The following is a 27,557-nucleotide window of genomic DNA, read 5'->3' on the forward strand; positions in this document are numbered from 1 at the left end:
CAGGGAGGCTTCCAGGAAGAGATGATGCTGGGCCGATTCTAAAAGGGTGAGCAGAAGTTAGACCAAAGCGGGGAGGGCACAGCAAGGAAAGGCATTCCAGGCAGACGGAACAGCATAAGCAAAGGCACAGAGTAAAACCAGCATGGGGTATGCATGAGCCCTAGCAGTTCAGTGGTGAGACATGAGGCTAAGCAGGTCAGCAGGGCCAGGTCTTCCAGGGACTGATGGGCCCTGTTACATGTTTGGACTCGGCAGTTTGTCACTCGGGTGGGGAGAAGAGCTGAGAGCCAGGTTCTAATTGTCTCCATCCATCCATCCATCCATCCGTTCTTCATTGATCTGGCTCCCTGAGCGGCAGTGTGACCCAGGACAGGTCACATCTTCCCGAACAGCCTCCCACAAGCTGCCCCCCCCGGCCCGCCCCAGGCTGCCTGGCCCCGCCCACAGACACACCTCCAGTGAGGCCTGCGGGTGGGGGGGCGGTGCACAGGCTTTTCTCGGTCCCAGGATGCATCGCGTGTGGGCGACAGGAGCTGGAAAGGCAGGGGTTTGGGGGGCATAACAGGCCTGCTCTTTGATAGCAGCATTGTCCACGACAGCATCATGGAGCCGCAGCAGCCCTGGGTGGCCTAACGGGGACTTCCTGTGACCTGGCGGGGGGGGGGGGGGCAACCCCCTCAATGTTACTGGGTTTCCATTATTTGCCGTCAACACACCCCCCTAGCTGACCCAAGCTCTGCCTCCAGCTGCAAAATGTATACACACACTCCCAGGCCCTAAAAGAAGATTTTCCAGAGACGGGGGCTCCTTGAAGACGGGAGACGCGCCGCGCCTTTATTCAAATAACCTGAACATCTCAAAGCGTTTATGGTAGAAATCTGGAAATGCGGTAACGACGAAGCCCTGAAAATGTGTCAGTCACTCGCAGTTGCACCCCCCAGAAATAGCAAGGTTCGCGCTTTTGAGTTTCTTTCAGGTTTTTGCCTGTAGTCGTTAAATGAGGTCGAGCTCACAGCATGCAGTTTTTTCTTTTTGCTTTTTATTGAATTACACACACGCCCGTAGCGTGTCACATCTTGGTTTTCACTTCAGATGAGACCGAAAACACTTCTTAGGTCATTAAAATTCTCCATAAACATCATTATAAAAAAATATTTATTTATTTATTTATTTATTTAGAGAGCCTGCGAGCTGGGGGAGGGGCAGAGGGAGAGAGAACCTCAAGCAGACTCCCTGCTGAGCGTGGAGCCCTACTCGGGGCTCGATGCCATGACCCTGAGGTCATGACCTGAGCCGAAATCAAGAGCCAGATGCTCGAGGGCCTGAGCTCCAGGGACTGATGTTAGGTACCCCTAAACATCATTGTTAATGGCTGCATCAGACTGTGCCCCAGGACCGTGACGGTCCCCGACCGCTGAGCATGAAGGGGGCGGCCGGCAGTCATACGCTACATCTTTGTATAGAACTGTTTATACAGAGTTCGCTTTAACAAAGCGCCGTGGAAATCGGCCTCCCCTTGTACCTGGTCGAGGCGGCGGTAACGGAGTCCAGTTGGCGTCCCTGTGTCTTGTGGTGCGCAGCCGCCAGGCAGGGACCTGTCCTGTGCTTACCCTGTGGCTCCGTGTCCTCCCTGGAAAGTAGGTGGCACAGGCTGTTATCAATGAGGCCAACTTAGCAACTTTGTTTTTTGTTTTGTTTATTTTTTGATAAGGATTCTCGACATAAGATTGACCCTCTTAGCAAATTTTTAAGTGTAAGCAACTGTTTTCTTCTGCCTGTGTTGTCCCTCTGTCTGCACTTTTTTTTCTTTCTTTCTTTCCTTTTTTTTCTTTCTTTTCTTTCTTCCTTTCTTTTTCTAAGATTTTTATTTATTTGAGAGAGAGAGAATGAGAGAGAGAGTGAGCACAACAGGGGGAGTGGCAGAGGGAGAGGGAGAGGGAGAAGCAGACTCCCCGCTGAGCAGGGAGCCTAGATGCGGGACTCGATCCCAGGACCCTGAGATCATGACCTGAGCCAAGGCAGACGCTTCACCGACTGAGCCACCCAGGCACGCTGTCCGTGCTCCTTTCTGATGACCTTCCTCTTATTCAGCTCTGGGCTCTGAAATCAGAGCACCCAGGTGTGGAGACTGTGTCGGAAGGGGGAGATCGGGGGCTGTGGGTGCGCGGCTCCCTCGGGAGAGGTGCTGATGGATGGGGAGCCACAGCAAGGCCTGCCCTGAGTCTGGTCGACTCAGCCCTCCCGGGAGGGGGCACAGGGAGTTACGGGGCGGTGCTTGGATATGTGGGACAGCATATAAGCACGCAGGCCATCGGTGTCAGGGCCTACTGTGTGCAGAGCTGGGGACCGGCACCCAGTGGGGCAGAAGGGAGTGCGGCCCACCCCTGAGGGAAGGTGCCCGGAGGCCACGGGAAGGGTCTGGGAGCCTCTCTGCCTCCTGCACTGGGCAAGGGAATGACAGGCTGCCCCAGACCAGGACAGGAACACCTCCGGAAAGCGGCAAATAAGCTTCTGGACGACAGGCCCACGGCCCCTCAGGACATGAGCACAAGGCCTGCACTCAGAACACCCGGAGGAGAAAGGACGCTGTCATTTTAGACCCGGGCCCCCCTCAGTCCAGCGGCTGCCTGTGCCAGGTCCTCCCCCAGCTTCACCCAACCTCTCTGATCCCCAAGATTTCCTTCTTCCAGGGCCTTCTGTGGAGACACCAAACCTCAGGACCCCCCTGCAGCCCCTTACCTCTCCACTCCTGTCCTCCACCGCAGAGGAGAGGCCCCTGGGCAGGAGTCCCTTGACCTCCCCTCCTTTGGCCTGCAAATGACTTTGCAGCTCCCATCCCATTCCCTTCCCTCCCTCCAGCTGGAGGGCCCCCATCCAGCTCAGGACCCCTCCCTCCAGGAGCCCCTCCCCCACATAGCCCACCTCTGTGCTGCACCATCACTTCTAAGAACAACCCATGATCCTCGCGTCCCCTTCAGCTATTACCCTCTAGCTCCCCTTGTCTTCCCGGCCTCCGAGCTTCCCTCCCCACCTGCGGTCTACACTTCCTGGCCGAACGCCCCTCCACTCTCCCCCCGCCCCTGAGCCTGCTCTGGTGAAGGCTCCATGCATGGGAGCCCCGCCCCAAACTCTCTCCCTGTCTCTCTGAGCTACTTTTGCAGGCCACCCGCCTTCTGTGACAACACGTCCCCTTCTCTGAGCCCCTCCGCCTGCTCCCAGCTGGGCGCCTCTCCTCTGCCCGGGCGCCCACTCTCCCTGAGGGATCATGACTGAACCGGCTTCTCCACGCTCCCGGATCCCAGTCTCCAGACCCTTGAAACCAACTGTCTCCTCCCGGGGGTCCCTGAGGACTTCCAACTCCACCTGCCCACCACCAGACTGACCTCACCACCTGCCCCTAGGACTGACCTCACCACCTGCCCCTACCTGGCCCCCCACCTGACCTCTCAGGCCACACCCACACCCACTAGTGTCCCCAGCCCTGTTGCCACCCCCCCATGCTGTCTGTCCAGGCCCTCTATTTTTTTTTCAAGATTTTATGTATTTATTTGTCAGCGAGAGAGACAGAGCGCAAGCAGGGGGAGCAGCAGACAGAGGGAGAAGCAGACTCCCTGATGAGCAAGGAGCCACATGTGGGACTCGATCCCAGGACCCCAGGATCATGACCCAAAATGAAGGCAGCCGCTTAACCGACTGAGCCACCCAGGCGTCCCTTCCAGCCCCTCTGTGCCTCTTCAGTCAGAGCTGTGCTCATCCCCTCTGCTCTCCAGACCTCAGTGGCTTCTCTTCCAGCCCTCGCATCTTCCCTGGCTTCCACTGCCTGCAGAGGAGAGCCCCTTCTCCCCCCGTCCAGCCCCCTCGTCTCCTGGGCCCCCTACGCTGGCCACACTAGATCACCAACTCATTCCCCAGGCGCCGCCACTTCCACTCCCCAGGCCTCTGCTCCTGCCGGCACCCCACTTGCTACCTGTCCCCAGAAACTGAAGCCCAGCCTGGGCTTACCTCTCCCTGTGCCCACGTACCTTGCAAAGCTGGCAGTAGCAAGCTTCTTCCCCGGGAGCCCTATGCCCGGGGTCCTGTCATCAGGCAAAATGTCTGTCCTCCCCGGTGGGCTGGGAGCTCCCCAGGGCCTTCAGCTCTGACTCTGCCCCTCGCCCAGCCGTGATGGCGGCACAACGGCTCCGCCATCGAGCTCTCACTGAGGGGCAGCCGCGCCCCAGGCCCTGAGCTCACAGAATGGAAACAGGCTCGAGGACCAGGCAGCTTGTGCCAGGACGCCCCAGCCCCTGCCCCTAACGCCCAGCTGGACATTACCATCCTCCGCGTGCCGACCCCTGGCCCTTATCCCTGGAACCTTTCTGCTCTCCTGCTGCTCACCCCATCCAGCCCTCCAGCTCTGCACCCCTGGGACCAGACCACGTGCCCTTCACCCACCGTCAGGCCCCGCAGAGGTCCCGAGAGCAGAGCTGGCCCCATCTCCCTGCTGGCCTCCTCCGACACAGAGACAAGGCCTGGGGCCCGTGGGGGTGGCGCAGGCATGGGGAGGGGAGCTGACCGGACCACGTACCAAAGGGGCCAATGAGGCAGGCCTGCATCGTCCTCCTCTCTTCTGCAGGTGCCCCCACCGCTGCTCACACCCAGCAGCCCCCGGAGCCTCTCTACATGTCCCCAGCCTGGGCCTGGGCGCTGGGTCAATCGCAGCCCCGGCCACCGGGGCAGTTGGGACCTCTCACTGTCCGTTGGGACGGGAAGTAAGGATGGTAACGGTGGTCCTCACAGGGTTTGTTGGGAGGGTTTGACTCAGGTAACGCGAGGGCTCAGGTAATGTCCCGCGTGGAGCAAATGCTGTATAACATCTGCTACACCAGCTCCGGGGGGGGGGCTCCTCCATCCCACACATGCCTCCCACTTGCCCCCAGAGCTCATTTCACCTTCGGCCACATCCCCAGCCCAAACCTCCCGGGCATGTCCCCCAGACTCAGCGTGTCCTTCCTCCCCAAGCCTGCCTGTCCTGTGGTGTCCCTCGCTCAGGAAACGCAATGACCTCCACCAGGTCACCCAGGCCAGAAACCGAGGGGTATCCTTGATGCCTCCCGCCCTCTGCCCCCCACCTGTCCCCCACCAACTGGTCCATCTGTTCAGACTCTGTCCCCTCCCCCGGTGGCTGCCCAAACCATCGCCATCCCCAGCTCAGGGGTCACTGGGGTCTGGCATCCAGGGCACTTCCATCCCCCGCTCACCAGCCTCGGGGCCTTGGGCAAATCACCTCTCTGTGCCTCGGTTTCCTGGACAATAAAACAGGGGTGACCATACCGCCTTCTTCATTAGTTTGTTTTGAGGGTTATAAGAGTAAAATTCCTGAAGCCCTTAAGCCCTTGATCGACGTTGGTATTCTCCTCTTGCCCGGAAGACCCCGCTCCTCCTTACCTGCTCCCTGCCTCCATCTCGCCCGCAGCCTCGCCCACAGTGCGTCCTGTGCACGTAGGAGAAAGGGAGAGTAATGGAGCATGGGCATCATGCAGGACACCGAGCAAAGCCCTGCCTCAAGCTCCATCCCTCCGCCATTTCGGCACCCCCAAGAGACAGGGTTGTTACCCTCGTTTTACAAAGGAGGGAGCTGAGGCCCAAGGTTCTATGACTGGAGTTAACCACTACCTCAGGGTACACTGTTGGTATTCGTGTATTGATTTAAGACATTTATTGAGCACCTACTGTACGCCAGGCACTGAGCTGGGTGCTGGGAAAACAGTAATAAACCAGACTGGCACAGACCCAGCCCATATGATCTTTCCAGAACACAAATCTGACCCCTTGAAAATCCTCCAGTGACCCCCGCACTGCCCTCAGGATCTAGTTCATGCACCGTCTCGGGGTACACTAGGTCCTCAGGAGCTCCCCGTCTACCCTCGGCAGCCCACGCGGTTCCTCCCCTGCCCACCTCTCCCACCTGCCCTGCCCCCACTCTGCTCTGGCACACTGGTATGGCCCCTTCACCCCATCACACACCACTCACCTCCCCAGCTCCAGCCCCAGCCCCACCCCCTATGCCAGCACCCCTCCCAGCTTTGGTCTCAATTTCTTTGCCTAGTTCACTTATCCTCATCTTTTCAGGTTCCATCCTCGGTCACCTGCTCCGAGAAGCCTTCCTTCCTCAACCTCCCAGCTAGTGGTGAGCTCCCAGGTGCCCTGTCGTGCAGCATGCTGGCTCTTTACTGGGTTCTCTCTCCTCCTGGACTGTGGCTCCTTGAGGGCAGGCCCAGGGATGTATTCAACTCTGAATAAGTCTTCCCTCTCTCTCTGTTCCCCCCAGCCGCCCATCCACCCATCCACCCATCCACCCATCCATCCATCCATCCATCCATCCATCCATCCACCCCAGTCTACCCATTTTACCTCTTCTCGCTGTGGCCCAAGGGCCGCAGCCCCAGCTCTGTGGTTACGGGCGAGTGCCCACTGCTAGCACCGCGAGGAGCTCTGTTTCACGGCTCTGCAGACACGGGGACAGAGTGGACGTCTGAGGCACCTGAGCACAACCTCCTCAGGGCTCTGGCTCCTGTGATTGCGGACAGGGTGGCTGGGGCTGCTGTGATCGACCTAAGTCTCCTCCCCAAGCCCCTGGGCCTCTGCAGGGGTGGGCAGCAGCCCTGGAAAGAGACAACCAGAGCTGGAGTCGGTTGGGTGAGCGCCAAGTCCTGGCTGTGTATCCTCTCTGTGCCTGTTTCCTCATCTGAAAAATGTTGTCGTCGGCCTGTCCCTGCCTGCCTTGAAGGACTGTGTGAGGGGGCAAAGGAGGGGACAGTGGACAGAGACTGAATCCCCTGAGAGCAGACACTGCAACATCTGACTGGCTTCCTGACACTCCCATCTTGGGCACAATCTGCTCCATTTCCAAAAACAATCCGGTAAATTTGGTTTTAGGCTTCTATCTCAGTGTTTCCCATGGGTCAGGGCATACTCTGAGGGCTCTTTCCTGGAGAGGTTTTGGGGCGGGGGGAGCACAGGGCTCGGTCCAGCGTCAGCACCTGCTCACGGAGCCCCTGGTTGGAACAGACACTTACCCCACGGAGCCTCAGTCTCCACCTGTGGAAGGAGGGGGTCACTCCTGCCTTGGGGGCTGTTGTGCTGGTCAAGCAAGATGGTGGATGTGGGAAGATGTCTTGTCTCAGAGCAAGGAGGCGGCCCGGGTGGGGGCGGCCAGTGGGAGGGCCCCCCTCTCCCTGGAAAATAGGAGGTGCACCACAAGAACTCCTGTTGAGCTCCAGCCACCCCGCTGTGGCTTCCTCAACCCCGCAAGCCTCTCAGAAGCCAGGGACCACCTGGAATGGCCGCTCTCAAAATGGCCGCCGCGGCCACAAGGCCCCTTCTCTCCCTGGGCGCCTCGGGAGAGGGAGGGCACTGCGGCCAGACCACGGTCACTCCTCGCAGCCCAGGGGTGCAGTGTGGGGCGGGAGGCGGGGAGGAGGGAGTCGGGGTGGGTGGGGGGCCGGGGAAGAGCCAGAGAGAGGGGCAGGGAGAGGAACAAAAGGTCCCTTTGTGGAGCGGAGCAGGGAGAAGAGGGAGCGCATTACCCAATGCCCAGAAGCCATGTTGGTAACAAGAGAACCATTCTCTGCTTCACTTGGAAAACAACTTGGAGCAGAGAGAGACAGGGAGAGATTTAACCCCATGGGCGCGGGCCGCAGGGGCCTGAGGCCACTGTGGGAGGTGGGGAGGGAGCGAGGGCATGCTAGGGGGCCTTTCAGGCCCTCAGCAGGGCGATTTCCTGTCTCCCAGGCCTGGTCTGTGGATCCCAGGTCCAGAGGCCCAATATGGCTGCTTGGCCAAGTCCCAGCAGCCTTTGGACCGGGGGACTGGAGCCATGGCTCCTGGGCCTGGTCAGACCAGTGGACCCATGCTTGCTCCAACTCCAGAGCCTGGCCCACCCCAGCCTCGGGGAGGGCTCCCCTGAGTCCTTACATCTTACGGCTTCAGGTCCTGGGGCTGGTCGGACCGGGTTCCAGGGCCACCAGCCTCCACTTGCCTCCTTCTGCTGACAGGGAGCACATTTCCTCCCGACGAAGTCCCTTCCTTGTTGCACAGTGTTGCCTGTTAGAAAATTTTTCCTAAAATTTAATTAAATCTCTTTCATCCCTACCCAGCTTTCTCCTCTTCCCCCACTTTCCAGCCACCAGCCCTGGTTCTCAGGCTCCTAGAGACCACATGCGGTAATGCAGCCAAGAAGGCCCAAAGAGCTCTGGTGCTCTGGGCACCTCACCTATATTCACTTCATGACCGTCGCCACCCTGGGGTCAGCTGGGCTCGAGTGAGCTGCTGTCCCCTCTGCTGGTGCTACTTGTTCTAGAAGCACCTAACCCAGGGCCACACAGGGGAGGCACCCCATGGATAAGCAAAAGAAAGAGGTCTTTCCCGCCTCCCTTCTTCTGTCCTTCTACAAACAAGAGTTGGGCGCTAGTCATGTGCCCAGCACTGTCCTAGCTCTGGGGTCACAGCAGTGGACAAAACAGACCACTCCTGCCCTCATGGAGAGAATGTTCTTGTCAGGATGGACAATAAACCAGCAAATATACAAGCTAATGTCCGGTGGCCACAAGCTCTCTGATGGCAAACAAAGCAGGGTCCGGGGAGGGACAGACAGGAAGGGCGTACATTAGAAACGGTGGTCAGGGGAGGCCCCGGGAAGGGTGTGCTGTCTGACAAAGGTCTAAATGAAGAGAGGAAGAATGTCTTGGGCAGAATGTTCCAGACCGTTAAGAGTAGCATGTGTGAAGGCCTTGAGAGGGAATGTGCCGGGGAATCTAGAAGCAGCCAGGAGGCCAGAGTGGTGGGAGCAGAGGGAACGAGGGGAACAAGGCGAGACCAGGGAACGGGGGTCAGATCATGGGGTGGAGGTGCTGGAGGAACCCAGGTGTGAGGGGCCCGCAGGAGCTTGGAGCAGGGAGTGGTGTGGTCTGAGTTCCATTTTGACAAGGACACTGTGGCTGCCACGGAAGGAATAAACTGTAGGAGGTCAAGGGTGAGGGCTAGAGACCTACCAGCCCCCCCACGCCCTGTGTGCTCCCATCCCCGGCGGCCACTCCCCCATGCTGCCCACGCCCTCATAAGTATGGTCCAATCATTCTTTGAATTCATGATGACCCGGAACCTACTATGTGTTAAGAGGGGAACAGGCAGGTTCCTAAAGAGAGCAAGGTTGCCCCTCCGGGAGTGGTTCATAATCAGGGGGTTCCGGGCCCCCACAGTGGCACCGTTGGAGGGTGAACCTGGCCCGTGGACACCCAGCTTGAAGAACAAAGCCTCTTCTTTGGGAAGTTTTCACAGCCTCACAAAGAACTCTCAGGACATTGCCCCCCTGAGCCCCGCGCTGCTGAGATATTGCAAATGGCCCAGCAAAGCAGGGACCCACCTCCCACCTCCCACCTCCCACCTCAGGCCCGTCCCTGGCTTCCCAGAGCCTCAGGTTCCTCGTCTGGGAAAGCACGCACACCTCGCAGGTTTGATAAAACTCAGGGGGTAGAATCTCAGCCTCTGGGAGGTGAGTGATGGCTCAGGGTCACCAGCCGGGAAGGGGCAGAGCCCCGCTACCCTAGTGACAGCTTTCCCTGTACCCTCTGTGCGCTCTCAGGGCAACTGCGGGTACCTCGGGTACCTCGGCTCAGCCCCGGTCAAGGTCAAGCACCTAGAGCAGTGGGGTGGGGCGGGGCAGTGGCTACAGAGAATAGTGACAGTCTCAGGGGACCCTCCAAAGGCAGACAGGCCAGAGGGTAGGGAAGGAAGGCTGCATGGCCCAGAGGGACAAAGGCAAGACAGACTCCGGAGTTCCAGGTGAGCAGAAAGGAAACATGCCCCTACTAGGCTCCAGCCCGGGGCTCTGCACCGGGAGGCAGGTGACAGACAGAGACAGAGACAGAGAGACAGAGAGAGAAAGTGCAAGTGAGTGCTGTGTTCCTGTCTGCTCCCCACCTTGCTGTGGGCCCTGGGCAGACCCTTGACCTCTCTGACCTCCGCAGCAACTCTCCGATGGTCCCTTATCCCTCCTGGCCCCTTAGGAGGGTAGCAAGGGTTGGGCATATGGGTGGGTGTAAAGCCAGCATGGAGACTGCTGCTGGGAGGGGACGCAGCTCCTGGGCTCCTGTGGGTTCCAGGCTGAGCACCATTTACAAGATAACCCAACACAGTGGATTGTGGGGCAGGCGGTGCTGACAAGAGAGGGAGGGAGATGGCTAAGCAGGGAAGGCTTCCTGGAGGAGTCAAGCTGTAGTTGTATGTATTAGGGAGGGTGGGGAGGGTTTGCGCAGGAAGGCCTGGAGACGGAAGGACCTCCACAAGTAAAGGCACAGAGAAGGGAACCAGCTTGCAAAGCAGGAAGTGACATCAGCTCCCTGGTTGGAGAGGCAGGGTGGGGAGGCTGGGGTGGGATCCTGGAAGGCCCCTGCTCCCCTGGGCCAGATCCCCAGGTCTCACCTCCCTGCCTCCCAGTCTCAGCTTAAAGCTCCTGGTTTCCACCTGGCCTGGAGCTCTGTCCCGTGCGTCTTTGTCGGCCAATCACTGTCCAGAGCCATGAGGGCTGCCCCTCTAGGGAGCCCTCCCCCACCCCGGCCAGGTGGGGAATCCCTTCCCTGGGAGTAGTTCATTCAGTCCCAAGGGAAGGAACTATTATTATACCCATTTTGCAGAGGAGGAAATTGAGGCGCAGAGAAATATCAGTATCGCCCAGGGTTGTACAGCTGGTGTGAGGCCTGGCTCCTGTGAGCTCTTCCATTCCCTCCCCCACCCCACCCTGCGCTGGGCACCTGTCTCCTCAGAGCTAGTGCAGGAGGCTGCTGGCTCTGTACCTACCAGCCCTGCTTCACTGGGGAGAAAGCTGAGGCCCAGAGAAGGGCCAGGACTCGCGGGCCAGCACACAGCGTAAGATGGCTGAGTGGATTCCGAAGCCAGGAGTAGCTGTCCCCACTCCTGCCACCATTTGAAAAGGGCAGACAGGACCAGGACACACAGGTGAGTGGAAGGGGAGAGGCTGGGCCTTGGGCCCAGGGACAAGGGTGTGGGCAGTTCTGGAAGGGAGGACAGTGAGCCCAACCTGGCCAGGCCTGGGGAAGTCAAGAGACGGATGGCCTGTGGCAAGGCAGGAGGCCTGAAACGGTGGTGGGAGGCAGCAGGAAGAGGGGGGTCTGGCTGTGGACAACAGATCGAGCTGAGAAGGGGCCGCCGGACAGGCTGGAGGGGGACTGGGAGAGCCGGTGGGGAGGTGGGGGAGGGCACCGCACAAAATCCCAGGATTCGGGGCCCTGCCACCCCCCCCCCGGCCCTGCCCAGGTTTGGCTCTAGGTACCTGCCCCTTGGGCTTGTGCTGGAAGTGGGGGTCAGGCGACGGTCACGGGCCTCTCCTACCCCACAGTCAGAGGGGTTGGCCTCCAATGGAAAGAGCACTGGAGACAGTGAGGGTCACGCGGGAAGTCACCCAGTGCGGGCCCAGTGCCCTGGCCCACGTCACACACTCGTCCTGCCAGCGCAGGACGGAAGCCTCGAGGCCCTTCCATGTGGCACTGTCGTCAGTTGGAGGAGTCACATGGGGGGCGGGCAGCGGGGCTCCCCCCCCCAGGCGCCTTCCTGCCTTCCTGAGGTCTCCCCGCCTCCGCCCCGCCCCTCAGGATCCTGCCACAGCTCTTGAAAAACAACTGAGGGAATCAAGTGGAAACACAAATCCGCCACCCAGTCCCTCCCGCTCCCTCAGGCCGACCCCCACCCCAGGGCACCCGGAGCGGGCTCGGCCCCAAAGGCTGCACCCAGGCGGCAGGGTTTGCCTTGCTGAGGCCCAGGGGGCACAATTCTCAGTCCCGGGCTCCCAGCAGCTGGGCCTGTCCCCCCATCTGGGTCCCACGGAGCCAGCCCCTCCCCAGGTGGACATGGGCCCTGGAGCTTGAGCCCCTCCCTCCCTCCCTTCAACCTCTAGAGTCTGGCATCCAGGGCCAGGGAAAGCCCAGGCCTCACTCTGGCGAAGACTAGCTGGTCACCCTGGACAAGCCCCTTCCCCTCTGTGAGCCTCGGCTTCCTCATCTGTCAAATGGGAGTGACGAGCTGCCCAGGGCCCCCTCGCGGGGCTGGTAAAGCAAGACCAGGAACCAGGGAAGGCCAGCACTGTGTAAACTGTAGAGCGCGGGGCCGCAGAATGTGGCCTCCTAGGGTCGGGGAGTCAGCTCTATTCAGGGGACATGAATTACAGATGGCAGAAAGGGTCCCTGAGGTTGCCCACCTCTGACCAGCAGGGGCCCCTCCCCGGCCCACCCAGCCCTGCTCAGCCTCGCCCCTTCCAGCACCGGCCACCCCAAACATCAGCCCATCCTGGGCCCTCTTACAGCTCCACAGAGAGGCGGCTTCCGGGCCAGAAACACCATTCCGAAGAACCAACTCTCTCTCCCCTGTGAGGCTTCCTGATTCTGGGCCGAGGGAGGAGCACCCATGGCCCCTTGTACACCCCACAGTATGGGGCCTGTCGGGTGTGAGCTCCGCGGGGACAGGCTCTGTCTAATCACCCGGAGTCCCCGCCTCACACTCAGCGTTGGGTCTCCCGAACAGATGTGTGCACAGATGTGTGTGTGAGCGCTCGGAGACAAGCCCCAGCGACCTGGGAAGTGCACCCCCATGCTCCACTCAGGGCCCCCCTCCTGCCAGTCTCTCCTGGGCACACCCAGCCTCCCTGCTGACAGACTCAAGGGCTGCTAATCCCCGCCAGGGGACAGGTGTGCATTTCCAGGGGGGACATAGCGGCGACATCGGGGAGCTCTGCTGGGGAGATGGCCGTGACAGGAGAGGAGAGGATGCTGGCCGGTCAGAAAGTGGGCAACACCCTCCCGGCTGCAGACAGAGGGGACCAGAATACCAGAGAGGGGACAACGGATGTGAGCAACATTTTGAAGGAAAAACTGTCGTGGCTGATGATTAGCCGTGAGGGGATAAAGAGGCGGATGAGTCAAAAATGACTCCGAAGTTTCACGCCTGGGTCACTGGAGAACAGTGGAGCCATTGACAGAGCAGAGGAGAGGGTGGGGGCTGGTTCAGGGGCAGGATGGTGACTCGGGTTTGGGACATGGGCTCACAGCGTTTGGGGGCTGGAAGAAGTAACCTCAGAGGTCATCCAGGTCACACACGAGGAAACCCAGGCTCGGTGGGGAGCAGCCGCTTGGCCAGGACCCCGGGCAGGTCGGTGTCGGAGGCAAGGCCAGGGACCTGGCCGGGGTCAGTCCCTCACCTAAAAGAGTGTGAGGCCTATGCCTGGGCTGGGCTCGGGCTGGGCTCTGGAGCCCCCCAGGCAAGTCAGACCAATCCCCACCTTCAGGCATTCACCGTCCCGTGGGAGAGACAGACATGGCCATAATTACCACCTGATTGAAGGGGTACCCACCAGGCATGGGGGGGACTCAGAGGCCAAGCTACTGGGAGGACTTGGGGGAAGGGGCGGTAACGAAGGAGTGATAACACTCTCACGATGATCAGAAGTAGGGCTCTAAGTGCCAAGTGCTTCTCACGGAGCCATCCTACAAGCTACGCCGTAACATTGTTCCCATTTTACAAATGGGGTTGAGAAAGACTAAGATTATCCGGGGCCTCACAGGTCCTGTGCTCTTAACTCTGCTTCTTGGAAGGGGTGCGCTGAAGCTGAGGCCTGACAGAGGAGTAGAGTTTGCCAAGAGACAGGAAGGGAGAGGGTGGCACCAGGCAGAGGAACCAACTTGTATCAAGGCCCAGAAACCCGCTCTCCCCTGGCAGGGTTTGAGGGATTGGTGGTCTGTAGCGCAGGGCCTCCCGTGGGGCTCTCAATGCCCCCAACCCTGTCCCCAGTCCCCTCACCTTGAAGGACCCCTCCTGCCCCAGCACCAGCTGGTGATCTGATGGATTTTCAGGCAAACGAGCTGGGGGTGGGGCTGGTCCCTACTCCCAGGGAGCGGTTGCCCATGCTCCCGAGGCCTTCCCAGCTCCATCCTCTGCCTCCCACACTTCCCTGCTGCATCATCATCTCAGCCCAGAAGGACCCCGAAAAGCAAGTCAGCCCAGAGGAGGGAGAGGTGGGCCTGGGTCACCCAGCACGGGACCAGCTGAGCCAAGGCTCAAACGCACAGGGCCTGGGGGCTCAGAACCCCCGAGTGTGGACAAACCTCTCAGGTAGGTCTCTATCCCTAGGCTCCCACGCGAAGGTCACACTGGAAGCGAACCTGGAGAGAAGGGGGCTGAGCACTGGAAATTACAGCTGATGAACCTGGGGGATGAGGTGTGTAGGAGTCAACTCATACCAGCACGAGAGAGCCAGTTGTTAAATTTTCTGGAACATTCCAAGCCTGTTGATGTCAGCTGGGAAGCTTGAAATTGGCCCTGGTGGGAGACTTTACATTGTGGAAATCCGTCCCTGGATGGCCACCCTCTCCCCCAGCAGGCTGGTCGTTAAGCATTTACCAGCACACCGTGTCCAGGCTCCCCGGGAGCCTTCTGTGTTCTCTTAAGCTCCAAGCCCAGTCTTGGGCTCTTGAGGGAGTTGCTCTTGCTCAAAATCCATTAGCATCTCCTGCTTGCCCCAGATTAAAGCCCCAACTCCTCCCTAAAGCCTTCCAGCTCCAGCACTGGCCTGTCTTTCCAGCTGCATCTTGAACTGCTCCCTTCATGCCCCCTGCTCCAGCCGCACAAAATAGATGATACTGCTGAACACGGCCCTGCTTTCCAGCAACCACACCTTTGCTCATGCTGTTCCCTTCTCCTGGAATGCCCTTCTTTCCTCTTTGCCTCTTGAAATCCTCCCCACGGGGTAAGGTTTAGTCATAATTGGTGCCCAGTTCATGTTCTTTGACTGAATGGAAGGGGGTTGGATCAAGGCCCTGCAACCAGGCTGAACCTGGGGCCCTGGGAAACCCGTAATCCATTCTCCTGCCTCAGGACGGAAACACACCAAAACCCCCCTGCCATCCCAGCCTGCTTGGAGTCTCCAAGAGAATGGGTGCCCATGGAGGAAAGACTGGCGGCTGCCTTCAAGGGTGGTAAACAGAAACCAACTCAAACCCCCTGGTCACCTGGAAACTAATCCCTTCCTTTCCTGTTCAGCCTTTTGAACTCCTCTTCATCCTTCAAAGCCCAACCCAGATGCTACCTCTGCCCAGAAGTCTTGCCTAGACAACAGTCCTCCATTCCCCCTCACCCAGCTGCTTTTCACACGCTTTGATGGTCACACTCATGGCACTGGGTGGTGCTTCTCTGTGTGTCCATTGCCCACCAGACCACAGCCAACTGAGGCAGGACGGGCCCTTATTTCAGGCTGAGTCCTCCTCCTGGTGCCCCAAAGGCTGAAGAACTACTTGTTGAATGGACTCGAATTGACTCCCTCATTGTCTTGGGCAAGTCATTCCTTGTCCCTGGGCCTCAGTTTCCCTCTGTATAAACTAGACTGGAATGAGGTAATCTCCGAAGACCTTTCACATTCTAGGGTTCTGTGAATAGGGGCCCTCCCTCTCCCCATCAGTCTCTAACCTTCAAATCTCCCTCCCTAACCTCCCAGCCTTCCTCGGCAGCCTTCACCGCCCCCACACCGCTCACACCTCAGATCCCCGAACTTCCTGGGTACTCTCTCTCTCAGACTACGGGCTCCTCTGAAAGGGCAGACGCCTGGCCCACCCCACCCCCCCGCCCCCAGGCCAGGCACGCAGTCAGCACCCATAAGTGCCCATCAAGGGTTGTGATAGAGCAAGCAGCCAGGGCCTGCCTTTGGTGAGTGTCAGAGTCCCTGTTCAGACAGGCCCAGAGTCACCTGCCCATCCCAGCGAGGCTCCCCCTAACCCCCACCCCCCGGGGCAAACAGCCGCATCTCGCTTTCTGCCTGTGCGGCCCCAACCTTCAGAGGATCCGTGTTCGGGAGCAGGTGAGGGGTAGAGGGCCGCCCCTTCCGCTCCATCCCACACAGAGAATTCTGGGTGACGATGCAGCCACTCTTCTCTCTCAATCTCTGCCTTCTCCTTCATCTCCTGAGTACCCCGAGACAGACGTGCCCAGGCCAACCCACACACGGGCACACCCGGGCACGGATGCGTGTGCGTGCAGAAGCGTGTGCACAGACACGCACACGGAGGGTCATGAAGCCCATATCAGTTGCCCTGGGCTGACACGTGGAGCCCGGGGACGTGTCGCTCGTGCCCTCGGGTATGTTGACTGCAGGGGAACCACGTGAGATTGTGGGAAGGGGCTCTGAAGCCCTTGTTGGTCCTGAAATCCAAGGACCAAAGGTCATGCCCGCCCCTGTGGCAGTGGGACAGCAGCAGCTCTGGCCTCCCACCCCGGCTGGCCTTGCCTCTCTAAGGAAGCCAAGCTGCTCACGGCTGCCTCTTGGCGCGACGCCCTGCCATTCAGCCTCAGTGTCTCACATCTCTCGCACACACACACGGGGCAGAGGCAGCACCCAGGGACGGAAGGAACAGAGCAAGCTGCGGGAGGATGTCAGGAGAACCCAGTGTCCGCCAGTTTCCTCCAGAAGGCTCCAGGGAGCAGGTGGCTCTCGCATGATACAGATAGAACGGTTTAGAGCGAGGACTTTTATGCCTCCTCCCCTGGGGGCCAGGTGATCCTTAGGAAAACCGCAACCTCTCTGTATCTCAGTTTCCCCATCTGCAGAACAGCGGTAGTCATAGCGCCTACCATATGAAGGTGTCACGGCGGGGTGAGTGAACAGAGGCCACCGCAGGGTGTGGCATGCAGTAAGTGCTCAATAAACAGCCGCCTCTGTAGGGGGTGCAGACGAGGGGTGTCCGGCTCTGCAGGCTCCTTTCCTGGGCACAGAGGACCGTACCCTCACCCTGTGCTGGGTGCTGGGAAGACACCCAAGGCCCCTGCCCTAGTGAGCCCATGAATGAAGGGGGGAAGGTGCACACAGGGGGAGAGCAGGGCCCCGTGTAAGGGTGTGGACATGTGTGTGCAGATGTGGGCTCTCTGGATGTGTTGGGGGAGACAGGCAGGACAGTTGAGGGGCCCAGCCCCGACGGAGGAGGATGGGGAGCTAGGAGAGGCCCCCAGAAGAGGAGAGGTGTGGCCTCAGAACAGCCAAGGGCGAGAGAAGGGGGTTCCAGGGGAAGGAACGGCCTGAGCACCGGGGACGATGGTGAACTGTGACCGGGGAGAGTGCAATGCTGAATCCACCGGTTTCAGGCCCTTCACCACCAGCAAGGGAAGCTGCTACCAAGCCCTGTCCCCCTCATTACGCGCCAGGCACGAGGGAGCACCTGCTCCTCGCGCCTCCACACCCACAGCCTTGTCTGTGCGGCCGCTCCCATAGGTGCGTCTCCTCTAAGAAATACGTGAACCCCAGGTGCTTTACTGTAATCGTTAGCGCCTCGCTGCTCCTCCAGGATGGGGGTGCCCTGAGACCCGCGCATGGTGGGAACACGGCAGAGACTAGCTGAATGAATGAACGAACGAACAAATGAACGCATGAATGAATGGATGGAGTGACTGCCACATCCCCCCTGGACACTAGGGATTCACCTGATGACTGACACCATCCCACACCCCGTGACTACCCCACACAACCCACAGGAGCTCTGGCACACCCCCAGCCAGGCCATCACCACCCTGGTGAGCCTCCTGGGGAGCTGCTCTCTCCGGGCATGCCCCCTCCCCATCCATCCATCCATCCATCCCCCCACCCACACACACTTTCCCTCTCGCCTGGGGCAGCTGGTGGGAGGGTGGGGGCTGGGGTGGGGCAGGACCAGAAAGGCCTCAGAGGCAGCAGGGCAGGGGGCTGGGGGAGGCTGGGAAAGTCCAGGCTGTCTCTCCTGGGGGGCGGTGGGCGGCGTGGTGGGGCGCTCACAGGGATGAGGGAGGGAGGAGGGTCGCCGGCCCGGTACAGCTGCGGTCCCCTCCCCAGCAGCCTGCCCGGGTGCAGAAAGGCCTCTTTGTTCTCCGCCTTTAAAGGGTAAGAGAAACACTTATGCATGGCAAATTAGCCCAAAAATGTATTTCTCTAAAACACCCAATTGTCTCACCAGGCCTGCAGCTGCAGGGAAGTTCCAGGGAGCCGGGGGAGGGGGAGGCTTTGGGGTGACCCTGGGGGACAGGGAGAGGCGGCGGGGAAAGAGGGGCCATCTCGCCTTCCCGCCTCTGCTCTCAGAATTTCACAGGTGCAGGAGGGCACAGCTGGGGAGGGCCCTGGGGTTGGGGAGACAACCCCTGGTATTACGGAGAGGGAAACTGAGGCCCAGGGAGGTGGCAGGATGGCAGCAGAGTGAGTGCTGGCTGGCCGGCCCCAGAGAAAGGGCCGATCCCAGCTCTCTCGGATGCTTTCATCTGCACCCGCTGCCTTGTCCTTGCTGAAGGGGAAGGGACCCTGGGCCCCAAGGTCATCCAAGCCAGCTGCCCTGGGCATAAAGGAGAGAGAAGGAAATGGGGTGGCCCTGCTCACAAGCTGCCCACTGAGAGCTTCAGTGCCCAGGAGGATGGACAAGGGCACCGACTAAGCCCCACCTCCTCCCCAGCTTGGCATCTCTGAAGGCCAGCATGCCTGGGGGGTGACAGGGGGATGCAGGCAGAGGCACCCGCGGGGACTCCTCCACGAAAGCCTTCTCCCAGGAGCAGGCGGGACAGCCGCCTTGGGCAGGGAATGGAACCAAACACGTGTGCGTGGCATTTCCATTCGAGTGCATTCTCCAGGAGCCAGCCCTGTGTGGGCCTCGGGAGCATGTCTGGGCTCCCACAGGTGAATCAGAGACAGCCCGGTCCCCACGGAGCTCCTAGTCCCGCAGGGAAGACAGAAGAGTCAATAACAGTTATCATGACAGTCCCACGGAGAGGCAAGTTCCAGAGCGACGCAAACATGGAGGACAGGGTATGGGGGTGCTCCCAAGAAGAGCCCCCAGGCTGGGCCCTGAAAGGGAGGAGGAATGTTCCAGGCAGCGGAACAGCACAAGGACACAACAGGGGCTTCTGACCTCCCCCTTGACATCAGAATTCCGAGTCACCGACTTAAAAGAACTCATTGAGCATCTTCAGAATTCCAGCCCATGTAGGAGACACGGGAGAAGGAGCAAACGTGGTCCTGACCCTGGGGGGTCTTGCCAACTTGACGCAGTGAGTTGATGACAGAAAAAACACTGAGCTGCCACAAAAAGTGCCAAAAGGAGTTAGGGCCCAGGCCCCGCCATCTCCTGTGAGACCATTGGCTCCCTAAGCTTAGTTTGTGCATCTGTACAATGGGGTGATGAGATCCCCCCTGGAAGACTGTCACGAGAAGTGGAAAGAGCCAACACCCATTGTCTGACCCCCTGGAGATTCTCAGTAAATGTTAGTTCTGGTCCCCCAGAGAAGTCCGGAAATGAGATCGCTGGGAGAACAGGGGAGCAGGGAGACTGGGAGTGCTGTGCGCTGTGATTGCGCGCAAAGCTATGTGTATGCGTGTGGGCGCTGTGCGTGTGTGCATGCCTGAGGGGGTGAGTTGTGCGTGTGTGTGGGTGCACATGTGTGTGGAGGTGTATGGTGTGAATGAGTGTGCGTGTGCATGAGAATGGGTGTGTTGTGCTCGTGTGCAAGTACACGTGTGAGTGCATGAATGCATGAGTGCGTGTGTGTGTGTGAACACATGCGTGTGTGAATGAGTGTGTGTGCTGTGTGTCTGCAGTGAAGGGATCGCTTATGGAATGTTTTTTGGGAAAGGGGATTGGGCTAAACCTCAAAATGTCCAATGCATGAAGAGGTCAAGCACCCTGGAGAATATGCTCCCAAGTGGCTGGAGGGACCTGAAAGGAGACCAGGGACCTCCAAGGGGCCAGGAGACACCGAGAAGAGACAAACGTGCGTGAGCTGGAGGCGTCCCCTCGACCTGGCCTCCACGCGTCCAAGGCGGCAGCAGCAGTGGAGCCAGACCCCAGGGAGAAGTCCTACCTAGCGCTCCTCCCACGCTTATCCGAGGATCTTCGTGGCCTCCTCTCCCCTCCAGGAGAAACCCAGATTTCTCCGCTGTGTCAGCCACGCCCTCTGGGGGGGCCGGTCCCTGCCCCGCTCTCCCAGCTTCTCTCCGGCTGCCCAGTCTCCTCAGCCAGACCAGATCATCTGCTCAGCCACACCGCCTTCCCTCCACCCTCTGTGCTCTGCCTTCCGCACCGAGTCTGTCTGGGAGCTCTGAGACAGCCACCAAGTCGTCCCCCGTTGGTCCCTCCGCTCGCCTTCTGCAGCCCCATAACGTCTTGTGCTCTCATATACATCTCTGACAGTCTTCGTGACCCGCCGTAGTTTACAAAACCGTGATCACTAGACCCCAACCCATGGGAGAACTTGTCTCTATAAAACTTCTCTCTATAAGAGGCACCGGGAACGGAAAGCAGGGACTGGAAGAGGTATTTGGACACCTGTGCTCAAAGCAGCATTACTCCCAATAGCTCACAGGTGCAAAGGACCCAAGTGCCCACCGACAGGTGACGTGGTACATACAGACAATGGGATATCATTCAACCATAAGATGGAAAGGAATTCTGACACCTGCCCCACCACGGACGAACCTCGGAGACCTCACGCTCCACGAAAGGAGCCAGACACAAAAAGGCCAACACCGTATGACTGCACTCAGATGCGGTATCCAGAGGCAGTTAAACTCAGAGAGACAAAAGAGAACAGTCATTGCCGGGGCCTGCAGCGGGAGGCAGAACACGGAGTCAGTGTACAACGGGCGTGGAGTCTCCGTTTGGGAGGAAGAGAAAGTTCTGGAGTCGGGTGGCCATGCGGTTGCACAATGCCGTGAATGTGCTCGATGCCGCTGAACAGCACACTTGAAAATGGTTAAAATGGTACACGTCGTGCGGTGTCGATTTTACCGCTAGGGGGGAAGGCACCAGGTGTAGTTTTCGGAGGAAGTTCTTTTTAGATTTTAAGAAAGTTTTGTTTTCTGCGGGACCTGTTGTGAATAAGAGAAACGGCGGAACAGACGTCACCGACTTCCTTCAAATGTCACGTCTCCTCCTCCGCGTCCCGGGTCCAGCGTTGGGGGTGAGCGGGACAGAGGCCCAGTGACAAATGGCGTTTCTCTGACTAGGTTCCGCCGGGCCCTCCTACCCTCTGGGGTAGCCCCTCAGCACCCTCAACCTCAGACCAGGAATGTTCTGAGAAGGGTGGGGCCTCCCAGGGGAGACACACGAGGACCCCGGGAGGTGCGAAAAGAAAATGTCAGCATTTCTTTCCATGTCTATTCTTACCCTCATTATTTTGAAAACTTCTACTTGACGTGTATTTAATATTGTAGTATTTGTATGTAACTTGTAAATAGACAAACAGATATGCCTCGAGAGCTGATTTAGGAACTAACTACACTCTGAGAAACTCTTTTTTTTTTTAAGATTTTTATTTATTTATTTGACAGAGAGAGAGCCAGCCAGCGAGAGGGAACACAGGCAGGGGGAGTGGGAGAGGAAGAAGCAGGCTCCCAGCGGAGAAGCCCAATGTGGGGCTCAATCCCAGGACTCTGGGATCACACCCTGAGCTGAAGGCAGATGCTTAAGGACTGAGCCACCCAGGCAGCCCCTTGAGAAACTTTTTTCTATCCTTCACTATCCAAAACTCAGAAACCACATATTTCACTGATGGCCTCAGGAAGCAAACCCTGTCATCTGATTCTGGCCATCGAGCCTCAGGAGCCAGACGAGCGCTAATGTGAAGAATATTTGTCCGTACTTTGGGACTTTTGTGCCCACGTGTCCGAGTTAGCTGCTTAGACCAGAGGAGGAGTGAAGTGTTATGGCCCCACTTAACGGATGGGACAAGTGACGCGATTGTGTTCATGAGGCTCCCAGGAGATAGAGGCCAGCACCCCATTTTTATAGGTGATGAAACGAGGCTCAGAGGGGTCCATGAGCTTCTTCAGGTTACGGGACTAGAAAGCGTCAGACCGGAGACGCAACACCCAGGGTTTAATCCCACAACTGCGCTGTTTCTACCCGAGAGCCTCTCGCCAACCCATGAGGAAGAGCTTGGCAAAGGCGGCCCCATGGCCAAGTTCCCTCTTTGTCCGCAAGTTCAAGGCCACTCCCCACAACACACACACCGCACCCGGCCAATTCCTCTTTATCTACACATCTTAGTTCGAGGTCCATTTCCGCAGCTGTGGCTCCCCTAGCCCGGCCTTCCCCCAGGAAGCAGAGGGCTCCCTGAGGCCTCTCCTCTGTGGCCTGGTACACAGTAGGGCCCAACGCATGATCTCGGGGGCAGGGCAGGCACAACACACACCAAGGAGCCCTCACTTGGCCTCACGTGCGGGCCGCGAACTCAGGCCCCTTCCGGGGCTGACACCCTACAGTGACCCTGACTCCAGGTTCGTGAATATGCAGCCAGCCTGCAGACCAGAAAGAAGCCCGAGGGGTGGGAGATGCCCAGAGGAGGAGGAGCAAAACACAGAGTGACACAGAGGATGGGGGTAGAGACTTCTAAGGGGCGTCTTCTCCGTCTTTAGCCCCTGGATGGTGATAGCAGAAAAGAATTGGAAAACTAAACAGGGGCAAGGGCTCTGCCGGGAGTAGGTAACAGGAATCCTGCAGATCTGGCCCCGACCTTCCTAAAAGGCCACTGAAGACCAAGGATGCAGTGGGCCCCCCCGCACGATGAGGGGTGCTGCCTTCCTCCATGACAGTGGCCTAATTTCAGCTGGTGCCCCCGCTCTGTGCCCACTGTGGCCCTCCCACAGGCCCCCTCTCTGCTTGCCTGGGGCTGCTCTCCTTCCCAGGCCAGGCTCCTGGGGACAGTGTCAGTGTTAGCCATGCTGGAGCCATCTGGGAGGGAAGGTGTGTGGTCCATGGGGGTCATAACCATGACCCCTAACCTGAGAGTCTCCCTTCCCCATCGCCTTCCAAAGGAGTCCTTCAAGAGAAATGGTTCCGGAGAGGGCTGCCCCCGAGCGTCTCCTGCCGCCAGGCAGTGGGTCACAGGCTCTCAGCTGATGGGTCGTCCAGGGCTCACATGCCAGTCATGTGGGATGGCCGGGACCCTCAGGGGATGCAGAAGCTGGGGGCTGGAGAAGGGGCACCAGCAGCTAGGGGGATGGAGGGATGGAGAGGATGAAGCCTGGCGTCATCCTGCCCCCTGCCCCTGCCCCCAGCCAGACACGTGCCCCTAAACACACGTGCAGTCATCAGCTCACCCCCAGATACAAGTTCCATCCAGACAGCCACCCCCACAGTCACCTTCCCAGCACACATGGGTGCGCACACACGTCCACACACACATTCACATGTCACCATACAAAGCATGTCTGCACAGCAGGAAGGGCCCGATGCCCCTAAGATCGCTCTTTCTCTCCTGTCCTTCCCTCCTCCATCTCATCCCACCCCCAAGAATCTGTTGGCAATCCCCAGACCAGTGGCCTGGTTCTCACGTCCCTGGAAAGTCAGGATTTCACTTGCCCAGGCCATCCTGGTCCTCCAGAGGCCAATCTGTCCCCTGTGTCCAACCCCCCGTCCCTCTCACACACAGCACTCCCTGGCCTCCTCTGTGGGCTACCTAGAGAGAGGACCCCCTCCCCTCCATCCCCTCCCTGCTGTGCTCTCCTGGCACACCCCGATGCTGCCAGGTCTGTGGCAGACTTCCGGAGATTGGAGCTGGCCAGGGAAACCTCGGTGGACTGAGCTACTAGGGAGCGAGATGCAAAAACCGCACATTCAGGAGGTCAACGAGCAGTCAAAGACAGAGCTTCAAACTGGGTCCTGATCCACATCACAGCTGAGCCTTGACCCCAGCCCAGCCGCAGATGGAGCCTCGGCCCTGGCTATAGATTGTCAGTCAAACCTGGGTGAAAGCCTGAGCCTTGACCCCAGCCCGGGCCTAAGGCCTGACCCCGACCCCAGACTGAGACATTACTCTAATTCCAGAATAAACCGTCTCTGACACTGTCTATAACTGAGCCCTATTCCAAACCTAGACAACCTTAATTCTGATCCCAGACTGAACCTTTATCCTGGTCTGAGCTTGACCCCTGATCTTGACCCCTGATCTTGACCTCAAACTGAGCCCTTACCCTCTTCCTGAATAAACTTCTACCATAGCCACAGCCTGAGTGTGGACACTGGCCCCAGTCTGAGCCCTGGTCCTGCCCCCAGACTGAGGGCTAACCCTAACAGCAGCCTGAGCTCTGATCCCAGACACAACGTAAGCCCTGGTCCTGCCCCCAGACTGAGGGCTAACCCTGATCACAGCCCGAGCCTGAGCCCTAAGACAATCTTCTCAAAATACTCTGCCTTTAATCACATGAGAAATGGTCCTCACTCCTGTCTCAAGCACAGAAAGCCCTAGCTGAAGTCTGAGAAGATCTGGAGAACTTTTTCTTTCTTTCTTTCTTTCTTTCTTTCTTTCTTTCTTTCTTTCTTTCTTTCTTTCTTTCTTTCTTTCTTTCTAAGATTTTATTTATTTATTCAACAGAGAGAGACAGCCAGCGAAAGAGGGAACACAAGCAGGGGGAATGGGAGAGGAAGAAGCAGGCTCCCAGCAGAGCAGGGAGCCCAATGCGGGACTCGATCCCAGGACCCTGGGATCATGCCCTGAGCTGAAGGCAGACGCCTAACAACTGAGCCACCCAGGCGCCCCTGGAGAACTTTCTACACAATCCACATGACGATCTTTGCTATGTGGCAGGACGGGAACTATCATTCCCATTCTATAGGTGAGGAAACTGGCTCTCCGAGAGGCTTAATTTGTTCCATGTGGTTCCAAGGAACAGCCCTGGAACAGAAAAGTAGAAGCTACAGGGAGACAGATTTTAGGAAGAACTTCCCCAATCTGGGCTGGGCAAGGACAGAAGGAGTCACACGCAGAGCGTGGAGCGCCAGGTCACCGGAGGTGGGCCAGCAGAGGCAGGCGACTCTGCCTGGTGCTACAGAGGGGCCCGCAGGAAGTGGCAGGGAGAAGTCCACGAACTCTGAGGGCTCTGCCTGCTCCGAGATGTCCAGGGCGCTTCGTGCCTCATTCAGGTGCCCTGTGCTCTTCCCTCTCAACCCAGGACTGGAAGGGCCCCAGAGTCCTGCCATCCGATGAGGGAGAGACCCACGCCAGCCAGGTGGGACCACAGCTCCCTCCTCCCTGCTCAGGCTCCTCTCACTGCACCTCCCTCACTGTCCGGACTAGACCTAAATGGGAGATGAGACCCACCTTGCCAAGTGGGCGCTGGGCACTATCACTCTGGGAGCAGTGCTGGGCCCTGTGTCCAGTGTGTGTGCACCCCCACTCTGCCCCAGGCTCAGAAGTATAGACCCAGAGGTCACGCCACTGTGGCCAAAATGCCAGAAGAGCCTTTCTCCCCCAACGGCCCCATTTTGCAGACCTTGCACACCAAGACCAGAGAGGCCAAGTGGCCGGCTTTGGGTGGCACAGCCAGGCGAGGGCACATGGGGAGGCGGGCCCCAGACCCCGGCACCTGCCCCACTCTGGCACGGCCCCACAGATGCCCAAGGAGGGCTGGAGGGTGGTGGGGGGACCTGGTGCCAGGCGGCAGAGGCTGGGGGGGGCTGCTGGCCCCTCTCGCGACCGCCCCCTTCCCCCCACCGCCCGCACCCCGGCCTGGCTCCGAGCACCCGACGGCCCAGCTGCCGGCACATCCGCCCAGGCCCAGACATCAATCCACACCAGGGCCCTCGCTCGCTCTTTCTTTTCTGCCCTCCTCTTCCCTCCCCAGCTCACGTCTTTTTTTTTCTCCTCTCTCTCTTCCAACATGTCATTACAGTAGAAACAAAAAGTGCGGGAACAATGCGGGCATTGACGGCGGCCCCCTCCCAGCCCCCTCCCCCCGCGGTGCGTGCCAGCACTCTTTCCACCCGCCCAGGGCTGGAACCGCTGCCAAAGGAGCCCTGCTAATAAACAAGAGGAACCAGATAAACCAGGAACACAATAGAGGGATTTGTTGCACTTAGAATGGTGGGAACAATGTCAACGTCGCGCGCAGCTGCTTCTAAGCCCCCCACCCCACCGAGTCCTGCCAAGCGGCCCCCTCACCCCCAGCCCCTCTGATTTATGAAAGGTCAGAGGGCATCATGGCTAAAGGGCCCCTTCCTCGCATCCCTCATCCCTTGTTAACCCTTCGGACACAATGGTCCCTTCTCTGGGAGGTGGCGGTGGGGGCGGGTGTCAGGCACAGCACTTCCTGGAGTGTCCGGGCCGCTGCTGGTGGCGCAGAGGCAGCCGCTGCTTCCAAGGTGTCTTCAGGCCTGGGGCTTTGGCCCAAGTGAAGGCCTCAGGGCAGGAGGCCTTCTCAGTGACCCGCAAGGGTGTGGCCGGCACCCACAGTTCAGTCTACGATCTGGGAGCCAGGCTCCGGCCCGAGCTGCACTGATGTCCCCGTGGCTGCGGAGTCCCTCGAGTCCCTCGCTAGAGTCCCTCGCTAGATGCCGAGCTGCGGGGATGAGCAAGACAGGGTCCCTGATTTGGGGGAGCACGGTGGATGGGTGTGTGGGAGCCCGGGCAGTGGGCCTGATGCTGCTGGTGCTGGGCAGGGGACAGTTCTGGGGGCAAGGAGCACAGCAGAACCACAGGACAGGCGGTTCCCTGCAGAGGTGGGGGGGGTCGGACTGCCCTCCCCCACCTCACCAGGAAGTCTTCATTACTAAAATGAAGATGATGGTAATACCTCCCTCACAGGTGCTTGGGAAGACAAAATGCTACAAATAAGGTGCTTAGAACAGAGCCTGGCCCACGGCTAGGTTTGAGAGCTATGCCCACCGTTGTCATTGTGGTGGTGGTGGTGGTGGAGGAGCTTTGGGCCCACCTGGGGACTCCCCTCTGGTCACACAGCATTTCCAGAGCCAGGATTCCAAGCCAGGCTTCATACTCCAAATCCACGACTCTTTCTTGCCCACTCAAGTGCTCTCGAACAGACCCAAAACTAGGAATCTGGGATTGAGTGACAGAGGAGTGCTAAGCCCCCTATTTGGAGGCTGATCCCCAAATCGCCTTCCCTCCTCAAAAAAGAAAATCACAAGACATCCTCTGAGTCTTTTCACATTTAAGCCCAACTGGAAGAAGGAAGATGCAGAGGAAAGTCTCCCATCACCCACGTCTCCCCTCTGCTGAGCAGGGGTCTCCTGACGATGTTCTGACTCCCACCACCCGAAAATAATGCCCACCGTCCCTGCCGAGGCCCCTTCTGTGGGCACCGACTCTCTCTTCAGCAAAGGAAAGTCAGCGCTCATAATTATCACTAAACTCCAATCCTTTAGGAAGTCCTGTTAACTTTATCTTCAAAACACATCTGGAATGTCCAATCTCCCTTTTTTCCTCCTTTGTACTGGAAATCCTAGCCAGTGCAGTAAGGCAAGAAAATGAAATAAAAGACATACAGACTGGAAAGGAAGAAGCAACACTATCTTTATAGCACAGACAACATAGTCATCCATATAGAAAATCCTCCTTAATCCACAAAAAATCTATAAAAAATAAGGCAGTTTAGCAAGGTTGCGAGATACAAATTAAATAAGTAAATAAATACCCCAAAAAATCAATTCTATTTCTGTATAATAGCCAAAACAATCAGAAATTTAAAATTGTTGCATCTCATTTAAAATAAAAGTGTTTGT

At 58.6% G+C, this 27,557-nt stretch overlaps 1 long non-coding RNA gene across 1 annotated transcript in view; it reads right to left on the reverse strand.

Moving 5' to 3' along the window:
• Positions 1 to 1,042: 1,042 nt before the first annotated feature.
• LOC113241795 (uncharacterized) overlaps positions 1,043 to 27,557 on the reverse strand; it is a 49,296-nt gene continuing 22,781 nt past the window's right edge. Inside the window, exons 2-6 of the long non-coding RNA XR_003311712.4 lie at positions 7,957 to 8,085; positions 7,059 to 7,217; positions 6,394 to 6,644; positions 5,428 to 5,473; positions 1,043 to 1,630 (exon numbers count right to left, since the gene is read on the reverse strand). This is a non-coding gene — a long non-coding RNA (uncharacterized LOC113241795). The remainder of the gene's footprint in view (positions 1,631 to 5,427; positions 5,474 to 6,393; positions 6,645 to 7,058; positions 7,218 to 7,956; positions 8,086 to 27,557) is intronic.

This window comes from Ursus arctos, unplaced genomic scaffold, assembly GCF_023065955.2.
Source record: "Ursus arctos isolate Adak ecotype North America unplaced genomic scaffold, UrsArc2.0 scaffold_21, whole genome shotgun sequence".
Taxonomy (NCBI): Eukaryota; Metazoa; Chordata; class Mammalia; order Carnivora; family Ursidae; genus Ursus; species Ursus arctos.